This window comes from Astyanax mexicanus, chromosome 5 (genome assembly GCF_023375975.1).
Source record: "Astyanax mexicanus isolate ESR-SI-001 chromosome 5, AstMex3_surface, whole genome shotgun sequence".
NCBI lineage: Eukaryota > Metazoa > Chordata > Actinopteri > Characiformes > Acestrorhamphidae > Astyanax > Astyanax mexicanus.
Window position 1 is genome coordinate 23382112 of NC_064412.1, and position 18728 is coordinate 23400839.

The 18728-nt window shown below is 38.5% G+C and overlaps 1 protein-coding gene across 4 annotated transcripts in view; it reads right to left on the minus strand.

Annotated features, from left to right (window-relative positions):
- kank4 (KN motif and ankyrin repeat domains 4) overlaps positions 1-18728 on the minus strand; it is a 65910-nt gene that overhangs the window by 27828 nt on the left and 19354 nt on the right. For 3 of the 4 annotated variants that reach the window (XM_007248178.4, XM_007248179.4, XM_007248177.4), the window contains exon 2: positions 2119-2202. The gene's annotated coding sequence lies outside the window, so the exon portion shown is untranslated. Of the gene's footprint in view, positions 1-2118; positions 2203-3072; positions 3163-18728 lie in introns of those variants that run through there. The other variant, XM_022675859.2, reaches the window with a different exon arrangement.

Consider the following 18728-nt stretch of genomic DNA (forward strand, 5'->3'; position numbering starts at 1 on the left):
GTGAAGAAGAAAGAAAGAGAGGAAAAGAAACTACAGCATAGATACAGCCTAGAATTGACCACAAGCTTTCATTAGGCAAGAGAGGCGACTGGCTATAAATTATTTAGCATAGCCCTGTAGCTAATGCTACTACAGCACTGACAGTTACAAAAACAGCCATAGCTTCCCATTAGTTCTCCAGGGAGGTGGAGAGAGATGTTGGTAGAGAGTCAGAGACAGAGAGACAGACAGAGAGAGAGAGAGAGAGAGAGAGAGAGATGGGTTGAATCTGGTTAATTAGCACAGGAGGCTAGCAGAACGTGTGAAGTCTGATCTATTTTTCCAAGCCATTTTCTCTACAGGGAAAAGGAAGAGAGGAGAAGCTAAAAAGGAGGTGATGAGGGAACGCTCGGTGATGACAGGAGGGGTGACAGCAGGGGATGGGGGGGCGGAAGTTAAAAAGAACTGAAAGCTAGCGCTAGTCACTGACAGCAAAGCGCTATTCCTGTGGGTGTGGGTGTGTGTGTGTGCATGTGTGTGTGTGTGGATCAATTACTGCACTGTCACGTCTCATGAGATTGACAAGATACAACGGCAAAGGTGAGACACACACACACACACACACACACTGAGATAACACATACATACTAATCTGGAGATCCACGCTCAATTGTGAATGTGCAATGCCATGGCTTGGAGCATCACACACACACACATTGCTTACACACACACAGCGCACAAGATAAAAATCTAAATGATGCCACCCCCTTTGAGGGTAAAATGTGACAGCCACTTCAGAAGATATGATGATGCTGATTATGTTAACTGGAGATCACGCGTATCACTGCCAGGCTCACAATCTCAAAATCGGCCAAAGATTGAACAAAAGCTAGGGAAGCAAAACGAGGATCTGTGCTGAGCTAAAAGCTAGCCAAGCTTCTACCATCTTTTCTATTCAACCCCTGATTCCTCAAATATAAACTAGAATACCTCAGCCGACTACCAAAACTAAAAAAACTAAAAACACATTAGAAGAAAAAGTGCTAGCTTATTATTATTTTTTATTTCCTGCAGGAATTGAGAAAGCAAAACCCCCAGCCAGTATACTTATCAGCTGTAGTTTTGTCCAAACTCCTAATTAGATTTATCATGACTTAATTTCAAGACGTTTCAAGATGAGGTACTTCTAGCCATGCTAATGGTATAAAAATACAGATTTCTAGATTTGCATGGGCAGCGCTATGCCCCCATCAATAGCATTGTAAGGCTGTTGGGAGCATCGGCTAAAAGTGCTGAATTTAAGAAGGCTGGGGGTGAATGGAGGTGGGCTATTTGACAAAAGGTTTTAGCCCATTTTAAACCAGATTTCTCCCTTAACTCTGTTATCTCACATCTGTCCATGCACAGCACTTGCAACGGGAGTAAGTGGAGTCTCCCTTAGGAAGCTCAGATGTCTCCTACAGTCACTGCACTAAGCACTGCAGTAAGCCTTCTGCTCTCTTCTTTCCCGTTTAGAACAGAAGGGTGGAAGGACGGGGAAGTGCCTCTGTATGAGAGTGAATGAAAGTCTGCATGGTAACAACAGCAGCCTGCAGTGGATCTCCCTCCACTCTGATAAGGCTACAGCGCTGTAGTGCCGAGAAAAGAGCCAGGAATCAATCAGCAGGTTACTATACATTCATCCCCAGTATATCTCTGCTAAAGCCAAATACTGCACTACACTACACTACAGCCTATAGACGGTAGATATCACACACTTCTCAGATTACATACTCGCTGCATATGTATACTCGCACACACCGTACAAGGAGGAAATGAGCTGGCCAGTTGCCAGACAGCATTGATGTTGCCGATCTAGCTGAGGAAAAGTGCCTGTCCGTTATTTAAGCACTGCAGCAGCAACTGAAGCAGAAGCAAAACAAGTGAGCAGCACTGGAGCAGCAGCGTGAGCCTTTCCCACACAAACACACACACACACACACACCTCACACCTGGGATGTAATGCAATGTGCTATCCATGTGAGGGAGTGAGAGTGAGGTAGAAAAAGAGAGAGAGAGAGAGAGAGGGTGAGCAAGATAGCAAGAGAGAGAGGGAGAGAGAGAGAGAAAAAAAAGAAGACAGTGCTGGGAATTTCTCACCTGGTGTGTGTATCAAGCGCTCATCTGCTCTCTTCTCATCCTCTCTTCGTCTGCTACCTCCCCTCCTTCCTTCTGATTTCAAACCTGATGAGAAGTGGACAGAAAAAAAATGTTAATGAAGTGGTGGAGTGTGACTGTCATAGTGGTGGCAAAGAAAAAAGAGAGAGAGAGAAAGGGAGAGAGACAGAGAATGGGGTATGGGAGGGAGAGAGATACATAGAAAGAGTGAGGGGGCGGAAAAAAGGTGTAAGCTGAGAGAACGGACAAAAAGAAATGGCAAGAGAGAAAGGAAAGGAGAAAGAAGAGAGTGAGTGGGAGACAGAAAAAAGAGATCAAAGAAAAAGTGAAAGAATGTGACAAGGAGAGTAAAAAGAGAAAGAGAGAGGCAGAATCAGAGCAAGGAGGAGATGCAGAGAGAGCCACAGAGAGATTGTAAGTAGAAAAGCATGTGTGTGTGAGAGAGAGAGAGAGAGAAGGAACGAAAGAAGGAACAGAGGAGGTGAGCTAAGAAAGACAAATAATAGGAAAGAGATGGCAACAGAGAAAGAAGAAAGAAAGTGAGCGATTGGGAGAAATTGAAAAAAGAGAGATCAAATTTGAAGTAAGCAAAAGTAACGGTAAGAGTGAGCAAGAGAGAGAAAGACACAAACAAAATTAGAGAAAAGGAGAGAACGAGAGAGAGAGACAGAAAGAAAACGAGTACAAGAGGGAGACTGTGAGAGGAAAAGAGACAGAAAGACAATGAGAGAGAGAGAGAGAGAGAGAGAGAGAGAGAGAGAGATACAGACTTTATGTTAAGCAATGGTCAGAAGCTGGTCTAACTGGTTGACGAAGACAAGATAAAGATGAACATCACAGATATGAGTGATTATAATAAAAGAAAATGATCCCTCCAAATTCACTTCTCGAGTCTCTCTCACACATACACACACATTCACTGAGAGTTTAACTCACATAGCTTCTTTTGGATGAAATGACCCAGTGAAAAGATGATCTCTCTCGCTCTGCCACTTTCTCTCTCTCTCTCTTTCTCCTCTAGTCGTTGTAAATATGACTGAACTTTGAGTGAACTCCTACTACTCAACAGTGTAATCATTAGTGTTGGGTGGGGGTCAATCATTAACTGTGCAACGATAGGTCCATTTTCCACACACACACACACACACACACACACACACACATTCTTATCTGCCCCTCAACACCAACGCCTCAACCACTGGCTTCCAGCATTTGGTCTTCCATCAATCATCATGTAGTGTACATATGAGTAAACACATGTGAGCAACTAGCAATCCAACTAGCAACACCATCACATTAAACATGGCTGAATATATACGTTATTTTACTGTATTTCCTGTATTTACCTAATTTTTTCACAAAATAAGGGGCACCGTATCATAAGGCGCACTATCAATAAACGTCTATTTTCTTGTCTATTTTCATACATAAGGCAGACTGGATTATAAGGCACATTTTAAAAGACACTATAAAGAGCTTCTAATTCAGCAGGTCTCACCGCTGGGCGGTGTTGGCGGGCTAACTAAGTTAAGTAAATCTAAGCTAAGTAAACAAAACTGTAATAAAAAGACTTTATTTTAAAGTCAAACAAGCACTGGGTGTAAATCTACACAGATTTCTCTTCTGAAAACTGTTTTTTTGTGTGTGAGTAAAGCACTTTTGTTTATTTACAGCAAGCTTAGATTCTTAAATTTCTCCAGCACTAAGGCTGGAGCATTAGCATTAATAGTGGGTAGCAGCTAATGCTAATGCTACTCCAGTCCCGGTGCTGGGGAACTAAACTGAAACTTCTGAATAACGTTGCAATTTGGTGGAGTGGCTTTACTGCTCTTCACCACCTGACTGGTACAATTCATACAAGGTGCACTGGGTTAAAAGGCACACTGATGATTTTTGGGAAAATGAAATGATTTGAGGTGCGCCTTATAGTGCGAAAAATGCGGTACATTATTATTTTCTGAAATATAAAATAAGGATTTGCAAAATTTAAATCAATGTTTTTAGAACTCACATAGAGAAATATTCAGCTTAAACCTAGTAGATCTTCATGTCCACTCTGCTAGCCCCATATTTATACCTGTATACTTTAACAGATGCTGTGCATTAGAGTGGTGCTTTGCTTTCCCACTCTGAGGGGCCATGCTGAGGTGGCCTCTTCCACAGAAGGCCATTCAATCTGGAGAGGCAGTTGAGAAATATTTGCCAATCTAAGAACTGAAATGGCCTTGCTGTGGTTATATTTCACCGAGGCACTGAGTGAGTCATAAGCCAGTGTCAGGGCTGTAGTGTCAGAGGAGCAAAAGAGTGAAGGATAAACAGTGATCACAGACTGGCCATGTAGCACGTAGCAGGTATTCTCATCAACACCTCAGTCAAACACATGGACAAGTATTCCCACAAACACCAAATCATGATTATGAGCTATTAGCACTTTTAGAAACTGATTACTGATTATTGGGGTTAGGTGTTTTTCACATTCAATAATAGGGATAGGCATTTAATTGAGTCATTTAAGAGAACTCTTGCAGCGTGGATATCAAGCCAGCAGCAACAATTTAAGAGAAGTAAAGTGATCCAGACTAGTGCTGGCAAACAACATTATGCTACGACATACTACTGTGAACTGCTATTTGACACAACAGAGGAGCAGACCAGTCACAGCTGTTTATTACCTCAACCTTAATCTGCGCAACAGAAATATAAACGCTAGAAACCGGAAGATTGACTCTAAATTGACTCAATTTATCTATGAATATGATAATACACTGCCATTGCAAAAGTTCTTGAACTTGTATTGTGCTTGTTCATGTAAGTTCAGTATTTTCAACCTGGCAACCTGCATAAGCTTGGCCTTGGGGAGGAGGGGGCGGAGCAGACACCTCACTACAGAGTTTTCAAATCATACTGCAGTAGCCATTTTATACACTTGCTGTAATTTTAGTACACATTGTTCAGAACATTTGGAAGATTTATTTTCCCTACACACTGAAAAAAATGTAGGTGCCAAAAACAGTTCCTCCAGTTTGCCACGCATTAATTACTTTTGGCTCTCTAAAGAACCTTTCAGAGGATTGATTTATTTAAGAACACCCACAGGATGTTTTAGTTTGTGCCTTTAAGACTAATGAATGCACTGGCACAAAATCAGGGAGACAGGGGGGATACTCCCAGCCCATAGTTGAAATTATGTTTGAAATTATGTGAGATAATTAAAAAAAAAAAAATTGCACTCAGAAGGAAGTGTAGGATTGTAATGCTATTTGGAAGCGAGAAAAAGAATTGCAGGAAGATTAAGTGATTTCAAAATTTAAAAGATTAAAATATTTTACAATTCATACTGATATGGACAATATTTATCGAGCTCCACATAAAGAAGTAGTGTGTAGCATGTGTAACGCAACATACCAGACATCTGGCATTGAGTTGTAGAGGATCCTAACGGAGTCCTGAGAAAATCCTTCATGAAATCCAATGAATGAAGCATCCAGATTAGGGTTGGGCAATATATTGTAAATATGAATTCATTCAAAACTATTTTAAAGAAGATATTAAAATTGAATATGTAATATCACACCAAATATCAAAGAGTTTACCATCTATATATGATTTAATTCCAAAAAAGAACATACACAGATTGTTTGTGTGAACATTTGGTAGAACCTAATATTTAAAAATACAGAATGCTGTGTTTTTGTTGTTACAAATGAAATTGTAATATTCATATATATAGCCTTTTTATCTTATGAATATTGAGGTATAGGTTTTTGAGTCATATCGCCCAGCTCTATTGTGGTTACCGCCAGTTTTTTAGGTCTTTCATATCACAGCACAGTACCAACAGTAAGGCTACAAGTCAGTATAATGTATAAAGCCTGGATAATTTGAGTCAACTGACAGCTCCTAATTACAGCTGGTGACATGCCTCAGACCTGTTTTAATAACCTGAGACCTTGTTAAAACAAATCTGAGCCTTTGCTTTTGCATGGCATACTTTGCCTAAACTGTTCTACGGGCCACATCTATGGTTCTATTTTGAACATTTTAGGACATATTTGCTGTGTTACATTTGATTAGCTGTGTGTTTGATAATTAAATGCGTCATCTGGTTCAAGTTGCTCAAACTTTTACTTATAACTGTGCATGGAATTGCATCCTGTTCTGAAGGGATCTAAAGCCTAAATGAAACATTGAAAATGAGAAATGTCTGAAATAAAATGATTCAGAGCTTTCAGACCTCAAATAATGCAAAGAAAACAAGTTCATATTCATAACGTTTTAAAAGTTCAGAAATCAATATTTGGTGGAACAACCCTATTTTTTAATCACAGTTTTCATGCATCTTGTCATGTTCTTCTCCACCAGTCTTACACACTGCTTTTGGATAACTTTATGCCTGGTGCAAAAATTCAAGCAGTTCAGGTTGGTTTGATGGCTTGTGATCATCCATCTTCCTCTTGATTATTTTCCAGAGGTTTTCAATTAGGTAAATCAAAGAAACTCATCATTTTTAAGCGGTCTCTTATTTTTTTTTCCAGAGCTGTATGTAAATGCATACATATGTTGCTTTCTACGCCAATTAAATGTTTTTGCATGAACCGTACAATCAGGCCAAGAACCATTTAGGACCCTTTATTTCCTAAAGCATAATGAAAGTCCATTATAATTCCTCATGTCTGGCTGGGCTGAACTGGAAGATCACTAACTATAAAATACCATCCCCCCTGAACTGTCGCTGGCTTTTACGTAAGGCACAGAGCTCCACACATGAACACACACACTATCTAAAAAGGCAAAAAGACAAAAAGGCAAAAAGGCAGTAGGTCTGCTTGTTTTTCTAAGAGTCAGAGGGGAAGAGGAGAGAGCAGGAGCACATCACATGGGGGAATCTAGCTCAGCATTGTTCAGAAAAATAGGTCACATAAAAACCCAGAGTCAAACACAAGCGTCTACAGCGGCTGTAAAAGCCCATGGCTTCCCGTAGTGAAAAGACTGCATGTCCACATACATGAGACACCTGGCCTGGTTTGTTATTTTGGGTCTAGTAATGCTGCCAAATAGGCCAATTAAAATAAGTACGTTATCGGCTTATCGTTCAATATATGGGCATAACCTCAATATTACTAAGAGATGCACCAAAATGAAGGTGCATCTTTTTTTAGTGCAAGTTTTTACACAAGCACTATTCAGTCCGGTTAAAACAGGCCCATGGTGTATTCTGTTTTAGCAGGTATGTATACAGTAATCGTGAAGCTTTGCACAAAAAAAAAAAACAATTGTGTCTGTGCCGCTATCCCGCTGAAAATCAATAGTTTGAAAGTGCAGAGGCATATTTCCCACATTCAATGTTAAATTAGCTTTACACAGCTGAACACATGACCCTTCTGTGCTTACTTTCTAGCACTGCCTCATTTAGCGGAAAGAGTGTGGTCTCGTGGTTTGTTACGACACTTGTGATTTTCCTTGTGTGAAACCAAACCAGAAAAGAAAACGTTTCAAGTAAACAAACTAGTGACCTGACTCAGGCCAGAGAAACAAATTAAAATTGTGAGAACACCCTAAATTTTTGACAGAGTTACTGTGCTTTAAAATTAGCTGGAAATACTGTTGATTATATTTGATTTGCCACAGTGGCTGTGCTTATTACTTGCCAAGTAAAAAACACACAAACACTTTGCAGTCTTTGTTATTTTAGGTCCTGTAATGCTGCCTGATGTCATAATAATAATAGTTCTATATATGGTCATAACCACAATAATTTTGTCAACCTTAAAGTTACTATAGATGCATCAAGATCAAAATACAGAATATTGAACATGATTTGTGCAGGTTTTCATTCATTTTGTCATTTTATTAATTGCTAAACTTACAAAGAGTGCTTGATTTGATTCTCATCATCAAAACCGCCACTGTTCGGTATAAAATAAATTATTTGGTCTTTTTGCTTATTTTGGATGAATAATTTTGGTTGCCTGTGCATCCATAAATACGAGCCATTATGTTTTTTTCTAGCAAGGATAGTCCATTTACATAAATAATCCAATATTTTTTAACCAGCCATTGACTTTCAGTTCCAAAAAATGGCTTTCAGTTGCATACAATGCCAATTATATCATATATTGCACTTATTTCTGGGACAGTATTCCATCCAAACAGGCCTACTGCCAGAAATTATTTCTGTGCATTCACTGTGCGTGATATACATTTCCATACAGGCTAGAGCCCTCGCTTCAGCTGCTATCTTTAGATATATGTGCTAGACTTATGTACACTGAACCAGATTTGCGTGATCCATATGTGTTTACACTGATGTGTCCTCTGGTAACTAATGTGCCATCTCAGCCGAGAGTGGAACGCGTACCACATCCCCCACTCTTGTTCATATTAATCAGGGGAATAGTCAAAATGATGGGCAGATCTTTGCCAGTTGTACCACAAATGCCTCTAAAAAGACACGCAAAGCAAAAGAGATGAGAGATGGGAAATGATAAAAACAGTGCTCTCCTGGCAGCTGCAAAGTCAGAAAGCTCAGGATAAATTGGATATGCATTATTCCAGACTTCTCTTACCGCCCAACCCCTGCCCCTAAGGCAAATCAGCTTCAATAAACATGGTGAAAAGCAGTGTGTTGCACATTTTGGGCTTGTAGAAGCATTTCGCTGCAACATACACACAGAAAAAGCCTGAATACTTACTTGTAACACAAATCTGATGGTAAAATCCAACTTTTTTTTACATCCAATCTTCTATTTTTGCATTTAACTTCAAACGGCCAGAAAATTAATTGTTTCCAACAGCATTAGCAGTGTCACATTATACAAAAATATACAATCCATATCATACTTTTAAAGTAGCAGTCCCTAGATTTGTTTTCTTTAAATTGAATGCACTAATATTTCTGTTGGGAATGGACAAAATATTGTAATTAGTGTAACAGTGTCCTGGCATAACCATCCCTGCAAATGATATATTATATTAATATAATATATTACATTTTAAACAGAGAGTGGTCTGGTAGGTTTGGTAGTTGTAATGGCTCTCTACATTTTGATTTAATAAATGATCCCAAAAAAAACAAACAAACAAAAAGTATACTTTAAATAACAGAATTTCACACACAGCAGTTTGCATATATTAACCTGCATTAAGAGCAGTCTTCCACATGCTGTGTGCAATTCCACATTCTTACCAGAGAGGTCACTAAATCTCCTAAACTTATGGAATGTCACTTTAAAGGGACGACACTTCAAATACTCAAAATGCTACATGTAAAACATATTAGTGAGTTTACTTACTACAACTGAATTATTTATAAACAATTGAAGCAAACCACTTTCTATATAGTAATGAAAATTGTCTTACAACCACCCTTTTGAATCTATAATCATTTTAAGATGTTCTACATTATTCTATTGTACAGAATAATCTTTTAACTATGTAAAGAAATAAAAAATGTTTTTTTTTTGACATGGCTCTCTACTCTAAGAGAATTACTTCTTTTACTAAAGAGCCCTTAAAGAAGGCCTTTTTAAGAGTGTTATTCTTTTATTGATTCTTAGAAGTAAACAGGTAATTATCTGTGCTTTTATTACAGGTACTCAAATGTGTCCTTTTCTAACTGACTGCCCTGAATTTTGCCTCAGTCAAGGCTAAAGTGAATAAGTTTAACTAGAGGACAGTACATTCAGCCGAGCGCATCATTCAGATGGAACTTCCTGACCTGCGGACCATGTACTACAAGCAGTGCTGGACCAAGGCCAGGAAGATTGAAAAGGACCTTAGGCATCCCAACAATAGAATCTTCTCTCTGTAAGCTGTTAGGGAAACACATTTACTCCCTGAAGGCAAAGGCAGAATGGATGAGGAGGAGCTTCTTCCTGCAAGCTATCTGTGCTCTCAAGCAGGACATTACCTTCCAACTTTGTAGCTTGAACATGTAGAAGTTGTTGGTATTATGACATAATTCCGAACTTTAACTTCTTGAGCCTGAGCCACACTGAAAGCAGCTTAAAACACTTCTTCACTTAACTTCACTGTGAATTGGGCCAAGTTTGAGGCTGGTTCACCACTCCACACTATCATAGACTTATCAATCTTACAAATTCATCAGTCTACTTAGGTGTACTATCAATGAACGTCTATTTTCTGGTCTATTTTCATAAATAAGGCGCACTGGATTATAAGGCGCATTAAGTGACCTAAGTAAACAAAACCGTAACTCTTAAAAACATTTTCTTCAGAGTCAAATGTGTGCTGGATGTTAATTTGCACAGATTTCTCTCCTGAAAACTGTTTATTTGGGTGAGTGAAACACTTCTGTTTGGTTACAGCAAGCTCAGATTTCCAATATTTTGTCAAAGGGTGAGTTTTCAGGGAAGTTTCTCCAGCACTAAGGCTGGGTGCAGCAGCATTAGCATTAGCCGCTAACATCAGCGCAAACGGGGCGTGAATGCCACCCGATAGCGCTAGACTGAGAAAGCCTAAGTGCACTATCAGCTAGCAGTTTCTCCCACATAGCTTGGTATAATATGGCAAACACGCAGACTACAGTCCAATATACGCGCCTCTGAACGGCAAAAGAGTTGGCACTGTGGTTAGCGGCTAATGCTTATAACTCTGTTTTTTAAAAAAGTAGCTTTACTGTTCCTTCATACCTGACTGGTAGAATTCATACATAAGGCACACTTGATTATAAGGCACACTGTCAATTTTTGGGAAAGTTAAATCTTTTTAAGTGCGCCTTATAGTCCGAAAAATATGGTAATGTCGTTACTACATGTGAAAGTCTGTCAACCAATGATATATAATGTGATATAATGATATGCTGTATAGACAGCAGAGCCATAGCAAGAATTACAGCAAAGTTCAGTAAAGAGCTGAGCTGATTTGAAGAATAAAATGTCATCATTTTAATCTTTTTACCTTTCTCAGCTCCTTCATCTCTTTTATGGTGCTAAAAATGCACATAAATAGTTCAAAAATTTCTGTCGTATGTGACATTTGTTTCTACGCAACAGGACTGCTGGCCTCTAGTTTGTGTGTGTAATCTTAAAGTATGTGGTGTGTGACATATTTATCATTCACTTATTACAGCTTTCTGGCACACTGGTACATTTTAACATTCAAAGTTCCAATATAAATACATTAACCACACTCTTCTCTACCAGTTGTAAAAACTATAGGAGTATGTAGGGAATGCCCTCCACTGGCTTTAACCACAATCCAGTATCAGGTTCTGCTCTGCCCCAAGGCTCTGCTGCGCTGGTATCTGCATCATGTGGTTTGGCTAAGATGAGAAATGAAGTGACATTAATTCTCACAGAGTGAACTGGGCTGTTTGATGGTGGTTATAAATTTGATTATGTATTACAGGGCATTGGTCATTAAAAAGCATCACTGGCTACTCCTTTAAAGAAGTCTTTAGAGTCAGAGCAAACAGAGCTAAGACCCCAACTGTTCCAACATTTCCCAAAAGTAGAATCAAAGTGTGTTTCTGCACACAGACAAGTGAAACTCTAGGAAGGGTGAAGGCACCATGACTGTGGGTAAATGGAGTGTGGTACCAAGAAATGGGAAATGAACAGAGCAGCCCAAGAGAGGAAAGAAGAAGTGAAGCGATTTGTGGTGTGTAGTTAGTCTGGAAGGAGGCATGAAATCAGCAATAAGGAATCGAGATTGGATCTGTCAAGTCAAGTCAAGTTCATTACAGCAATAAAGCACATTTCAAAACAACCACCGCTGGCCAGAGCGCTGAACAACACATTAAAAAGTCATTAAGAAAACAAACAACAGAATAACAGAGAAGACAGTTCAATTAAATAATAATAAATAATAAACTAAACAATACTGAAAGACAGTAAAATATTTAAAGGACTATTAAGGATTATATTTTCTGTAGTAACTCATAACACTGGCAACAAATCGTGTGCTGCAGCCATGGAAACGGGGGAGCTGGCTATTTTTCTGCTGAACAGGTAATCACTGAGCTTCAGTAAGGGTGCTAATCATAGCTGGGAAATATACCACTGCCACTAGCATAGTAGATACTGGCATTTTGGACATCAAATCATATATATCCACTGATTAGCTATAGAGTAAGCATCTCTATCTAGTTTTTGAAAATGTTACTTCTGTAGCCATTTTACACACATTTGCTCACGTTTATTATTAATTGTTCCTTTAATAAAAATCTAGAAATATGTATATAAAATTATAAATGGTAATAGTAATACTAAATATTACATCTGGCCGTATTTGTTATATATATATATATATATATATATATATATATATATATATATATATATATATATATATATATATATATATATATATTGGAATGGTTTCCCAGTCTGGGACAATTAGGTGACAATTTTTGATAATTATAAAAAACAAAAACAAATGTCATGTAAAATATGTAAAACACTCCAAGGACATCCACTTAAAATGATTCATCAAGTAAGCAGATTTTCCCAATTGGCAAAAAAAAAATACCCCATAAAGAATTAACATGCCATGACAGGTGCTGATGCCTGAAGTTTGCGTCTTCTTAACTGCATTAGAGTTACAAGGCAATTGTATATAACAAGTGAGGGAAACCTATCATAGTATTTTAAATTTAAAGATTCAAACTTCAGACATTAATTATTGCTCTTATGATTGACTACGTTTGGGATTAGAGGGAAAACTGTGTAGGATGTAGAGGTGTAACAGTACGTGTATTTTTGCGTTTTGCCCCTCTTTCGCTCGCACCCCCTCTCTCTCTCTCACTCGTCTGTGCCCTCTCTCTCTCTCTCGCTCACGTGCGCCCTCTCTCTCTCTCTCTTTCTCTTGGTAGCTCTCAATATGTTTAGGAAAAAAAATATTTGTAGTTTAAGCAGTAGTTAAAGTAATGCTGTTGTTTTTGTTCTTAATAAAGTGCCACAATCATGCTCATTGGTTGTTTGTTGCAACAAGATCTAAAAGATGGAGCCTCTCATGATGACAGTAGGTTAGCCTCTCGTTTCAAGCATTTAATAGAATTGTTAGAGCCCCGTTACAACATTCCATCCCAAAATAAAAACATAGTTATAATGAAGATTTATTGTTATTATGAAGTAAATAAAGGTGCGGCTATACAGAACGCCCAGCCTCTTTATTTTTTCCACCAACCATACCAAAAACATACTGAAAATGTATCGAAAACATACTGAACCGTGGGCTTTATACCAAAGTGTGAACCAAACCGTCAATTTTCTGTACCTAGTAGGATGCCTGTGAGAATGTGAATCAGAGGTGCACAAAAAGTCATTCAGTGTCCAATTGTGATAGTGGCATGGTGGGGACAGAGGGAGGAGTGCAGGGGGGAGTGTGTGATAAAGGGAGGTCTGAACAGGCTTCCTGAGGAAGAGTGCAGTGTGAGCGAAGCAGATAAGACCCTCAGGGCGTTTGTGTTTAAACTGCCACCTCTGAACTTGACCAGGCAAACAGAGCCACTCTGGAGAAGAGCAGAGAATGGAAAAATGTACACTCAATATTCTGAGTTGTTATGTATTAGCCAACATTCCAAGCTGTTTAGTACTATTAAACTACTCACAAAAACATACACAGAGCCCAGTCTAGGATTTCACTCTAGGGCTTCAGTCTGAAATACCTGGGAGCAAAAATGCATTTCACTTATTCATAAACAGATCAATCACCAGCAAGAAGCAAAAATACGGCGCTGGACTGATGAAACTGAAGGTATGACGCAAGTTCACGCCAAAAAAATAAATATATTCCTGTAGAGAAAAAGAGAAAAACAAACTTCATATTCACAGGAGAAGGAAAATGCATTTTAAATGTAATTAATGTTAATGTACGCAGATTTTTTTCCCCTCAAGTCATTTTAGCATATTTACACCAAGCTTGATTTGAATACTGCTGTATATTGGCAGCTGGATATTTATTCAGCAAATGTGCATTTTTCATTATTTTTCACAGGAGCTTCGGGATTGTCATTAACAGTAATATTCTTCCACATCAAAGTTTAAAAATCAGCATACAAACTAACGAGTCATTTTAACACAACGCATGTAAAGATGGACGAGCATGAAATCCTTCACTCATTATTGCTGCACTGTAAAAACTCCCTTTTCTTACCTCAAAGGATTTCTCTAGCTGCTCACCAATTATCCCATCATTATCATACAGTTGTTAAAAGAAGCTGAAAAATATGGGCACAGCACTCTGCAGTAAACCACCCCATCATCAGCCGGAAAATCAAAGGGGGCTATTTAGTGGCGAGGAGGGAGGGGAGGGAAGGGGGGGAAAGTACAATTATCCATCTTTGTCCCCAGTGTTTATCGAACAGTTCTGCAGCATATTGGAAGGAGCTTGTGAATAGAACTGAAACCACCTTCTACTACTCTGCTCAGTACACCAGATTGCCTCCACTGTCAATAACTATGGTCATTCACTCATCCATAAATCCACAGAAGCCAACTATAGAAAAGGTAACCTTGGAAAAAAGGTTAAATCATTATTATGGATGTTTTCAGCAGTTACACAATTCATACAAGTCATACAGTGCTGATAACATGCTTATATACACATATAGTCTGCACTAGAGCTGTGCGATAAATTATTTTATCGTTAGAACACGTTTTCATAATAAAAACATCAAAAAAGCTGCAATTACATTATGAAAAACAGCAAACTCAAACTGCAACAGAGCCCTGCAGGCACGTAACAGTATTAGACGTTATCCTGACGTAAACTTTTTGTCATCTGACGTCATGACCGACATTTAGCCCCAGCTGGGAGGGAGCTCCTTATGCTGCCGACTGTGCTCATGTGACATAACTAGACTGGAGGCAGAGCGAGGTTAAGCGAGGTAGAGATCCACAGTGAATGCATACACAACTCAAACTGCATTACCTGCACACAGCAACAGAGGGAGCTCTTAATGTTGCAGCTCTTCATGTTGCAGGCTGTGCTCATGTGACATATGACATGTGACATAGACTAGACTAGACTGGAGGTAGAGTGAGGTAGAAATCCACAGTGAATGCATACACAACACTACTTCTTAGCCTGGGAAAAATGAGTGTAGCCAAGCCAATTGCTGAAAATCTTTTGAGGATGTTAAATTACAGATAATTTAGCTGATGTTAATTTATTGTGTTTGACATCATGATATCCAACAGTGTTTACCACATCACATTTTTGGTCCATATCGTTTATCTTACAGCATATCGACCACAATTAAGAAGTATATCGTGATGTACATTTTGCCTATATCATCCAGTCCTTAGAGCAACACACCTAACTTACTTACGCCCGCCTCTTCAGGCTGGACACACTATTTTTGGGGTCTTTTGTTTAAAGGTTTTCAACAAATTCTGAATATATAACCACAAAACAATTTCATAATTAAACCAGTAAAAATTAAAAAGGGTAAACACTTTTGTAAAGAGAGGTTAAAATCTAAACACCAAGCAAAGGAAAAATGTAATGAAAAAAAAAAAAAAACTCTCCAGTTGTTAAGCAGTGAGGTGGACTGATCATTCTTTGGCCTTGTGTTGCAATCACACACAGTGCCACTGATTAAATACCACAATTAAACCCAGTAAGTCATGAAAGAAACATAATTTCTGGGGGAAAAAAAAACAGAATGGCTTCTACAAGAGGGTAATGAATCCTAAACACACCACCTAACCCACAATGGACAAAAAGTGCAATATGAAGATTTAACCCAACCTCACTGATTACCTGAAACATTAGTGAGTCTGTAGACAGGCCTTTAAACAACAGTGCATGCAAGAAGGCCAAAGAATCACACAGAACTAAAGACTTTGGCACAAATAAATGAGCACAAATAGACCAGAAAGCAGGCACAAATTTGTGTCATGCTGAAACTGTAAAAGATGGAAACAAAATGTAATCTTGCACAAAATAATAAAGAAATGGAAGTAAGTCATAATAAAGCACATGGTATTTTTAATGTAAAAAAAGTTGCCCAAAGTAAAACTGATTTGGTTGATAACTGAGAGGGTTATAATGGGAAAGGCTCAAATAAGAAAAAGGTTTGTAATATTTTCTATGTATACTTGTCATGTGATCATGAATGCTACATACGTGTCTGCTATGAATGGACTTTATTGTAGCACATACCATTTAGCTGCACAATTAGTTGCACATTTCAATCAATGTAAGAGAGGCAGAACTTGGCATAACATGATTCAGAGATTAATGTTGCATAACTGGGCCGTATGGTGATGGGAGGCGCAGTGCTTTGTGTGGCCCTCCTTGTGTTCTGGATTACAGTGTTTAGTTAAACAAAACAAAAAAAACAATACGGAGGAAAAAAAATAGCCATGTGCTGATTTTCCTTATGGGAATTATTTTTCTACAGTGCTCTCCCTAGCTAACGTATGTTTGAAATGCAAATAAAGATTATTGTGCTTAGAGCCTGGCCATGTGAGTATTCCCACGTGGGAAATGCAGAAACTGTTGCCTTAGTTTTATTTATTTACACGAGGGCTTAAATCACGTAGAAGATGATGGATTGCATGGAACGATGCTAAATACAGTCTGATCCCATAACAGCAGGTAAAAAAAGACAGTCAACATCAGCAAAACTACATTAAGAGCCAAACAGAACCAACAGACCAACAGAACAAAAGATTTACCCTTAAGCTAGACCGCTTTCGGACTCAGTGGGTGGGTTGGGGGTCAGGGGGGGCAACCGCCTCCTCTGGTGCCCCCTAGGTTGAAAATTTGTCATTAATGTGTCCTTTTCACTGGCCAAAAAGAGACAATGTGCCCTACTGGCTGCCCTTCTTGTGAAGAAAAGGGTGATTGAGTGCCTGCTACACTGTTAAAAGTGCTAGGTTAGAGGTTCTTCAGTATGAAAAAGAAATGTAAGGTATTACCCCACATTTTCAAACTAAAGAACCCCTAAAAGTTCCTCAAGGACTTTTAACAGCAATAGGATGCCCCTTCTTGTAATAAATTATGATGTTCCACCTAGATCAAGAAATTGAATAATGTGTCAAAATCAGTGCCCATCAATGGGGTGCTCTTCTGAACTTCCAGTAGTAAAAGCTGCAATTATTAAGCACCTTCTTTGTTGTGTCTACTAGACAGTGTCTCAAAGGATGCTACACCAATGGATTAAATCCAATGTGATGTCTTATAGGTGAGTTCACAATGGGATGAACTGTTTTTGACTGTATAGGACAAAGAGAATTGTTGTAAATAATGACACAACACTTAAAATACAAGTATTTCCATTGTTGAACTTCTATTCCATTAGTTTATGTATTCAGTTTTAGCCAAAATTAACAGAATAAACAGGCCCTAGGTTGTACAATAGGTTTAAACACTTTGAGCTAGACAACATAAAAAAAAAACGAGTGTGTAGAAGAAATTATTTCTACAAATTGCAAGAAAAGAGAGACATAAGGCTCTAGCAAGATGTGTATGTGAAGCAACAGCATGCCTGTCCTTTACTGTCCTTCAGGCTTTCCTCAATTGATTTTTAGTCATGTAATGCTGTGGCACCTGTGCTACATAAAGACGGATGTAAAGAATAAAGTGTGGGGAGGATAAAACATGTGCAGTAGAAGCCGCTGGCAGACAACTGCGATAGAGACACACACATGGATGTTTTATATTTGACCTGCACGCCCTGCAAGGAGGCCTGTCTGTGTCTTTTTTAGCCCACTTTTCAGATTTACTGCGTTTGCTCCAGTAGTTTCTAGTATGTTTGTCATAAATCACTTTCATAGCAGTTCTCAGTGTGTGGTGGACACAATGCACGCTTCAAAATACAAGAAAACATTCTCCGTCTGTTCTGTTTTGTTTTTACAAGCAGAAAAAATCTCATTTGCCTTCATTACGGCTGTTTACTCATGCTAGGGTTCACTACTCAGTGCAGAATTAACTGCTGGAAAAGAGAAGAATGTTTCCATTACAATACTTCTTGGCTGTCTCAAAAGCCAAGGCAAATATTTTACTTAAAGCTCAGACCAAAACAATGGCAGGTAATTTATGCAACGTTCCTGCCACATTCCCCTGCATTCCCAGGTCCTCCTACATAGTTCACTCCAAATCACCCACTCATGCACCCAATGGATCGCTGGCCGAACATTGACTCCTTGTGTCTACTGTTTTTCATTCCTTATTCACAACAAAAGTTACTGATAAACTTTGCACATAAATTATAGAATATGGTTTTAATCAGTTCATGTGACCACCGCTTCCTTTGCAAACAAAAACAAAGGCAGTCAATCTTCAGTTCATTGAGTTCCCTGCTCCCCCAGAACTGTTGTACATTCTCTCTCAAGTCATGCATCCAAAATGGAGGAGAAGCTCAAGTCATTTTTAGTACCATATTTTTCACACTTTAAGGCGCACCAGGTTATAAGCTGCACTAGGGGTGGGCAATATTATATCGTATACAAAATATCGTAACACAGAAATATTGTGATATTAAAAATCCATATCGTGATAATAGAGATGTTCTGTCTTAAAAGTAGTCTATTATTTACTGTGAAGCTTTAAGTGTATTTATTGTATAATTGTTTTAGTTTGCAGTTTTTATGCATGCACTTAATATTCTGCAATATTTT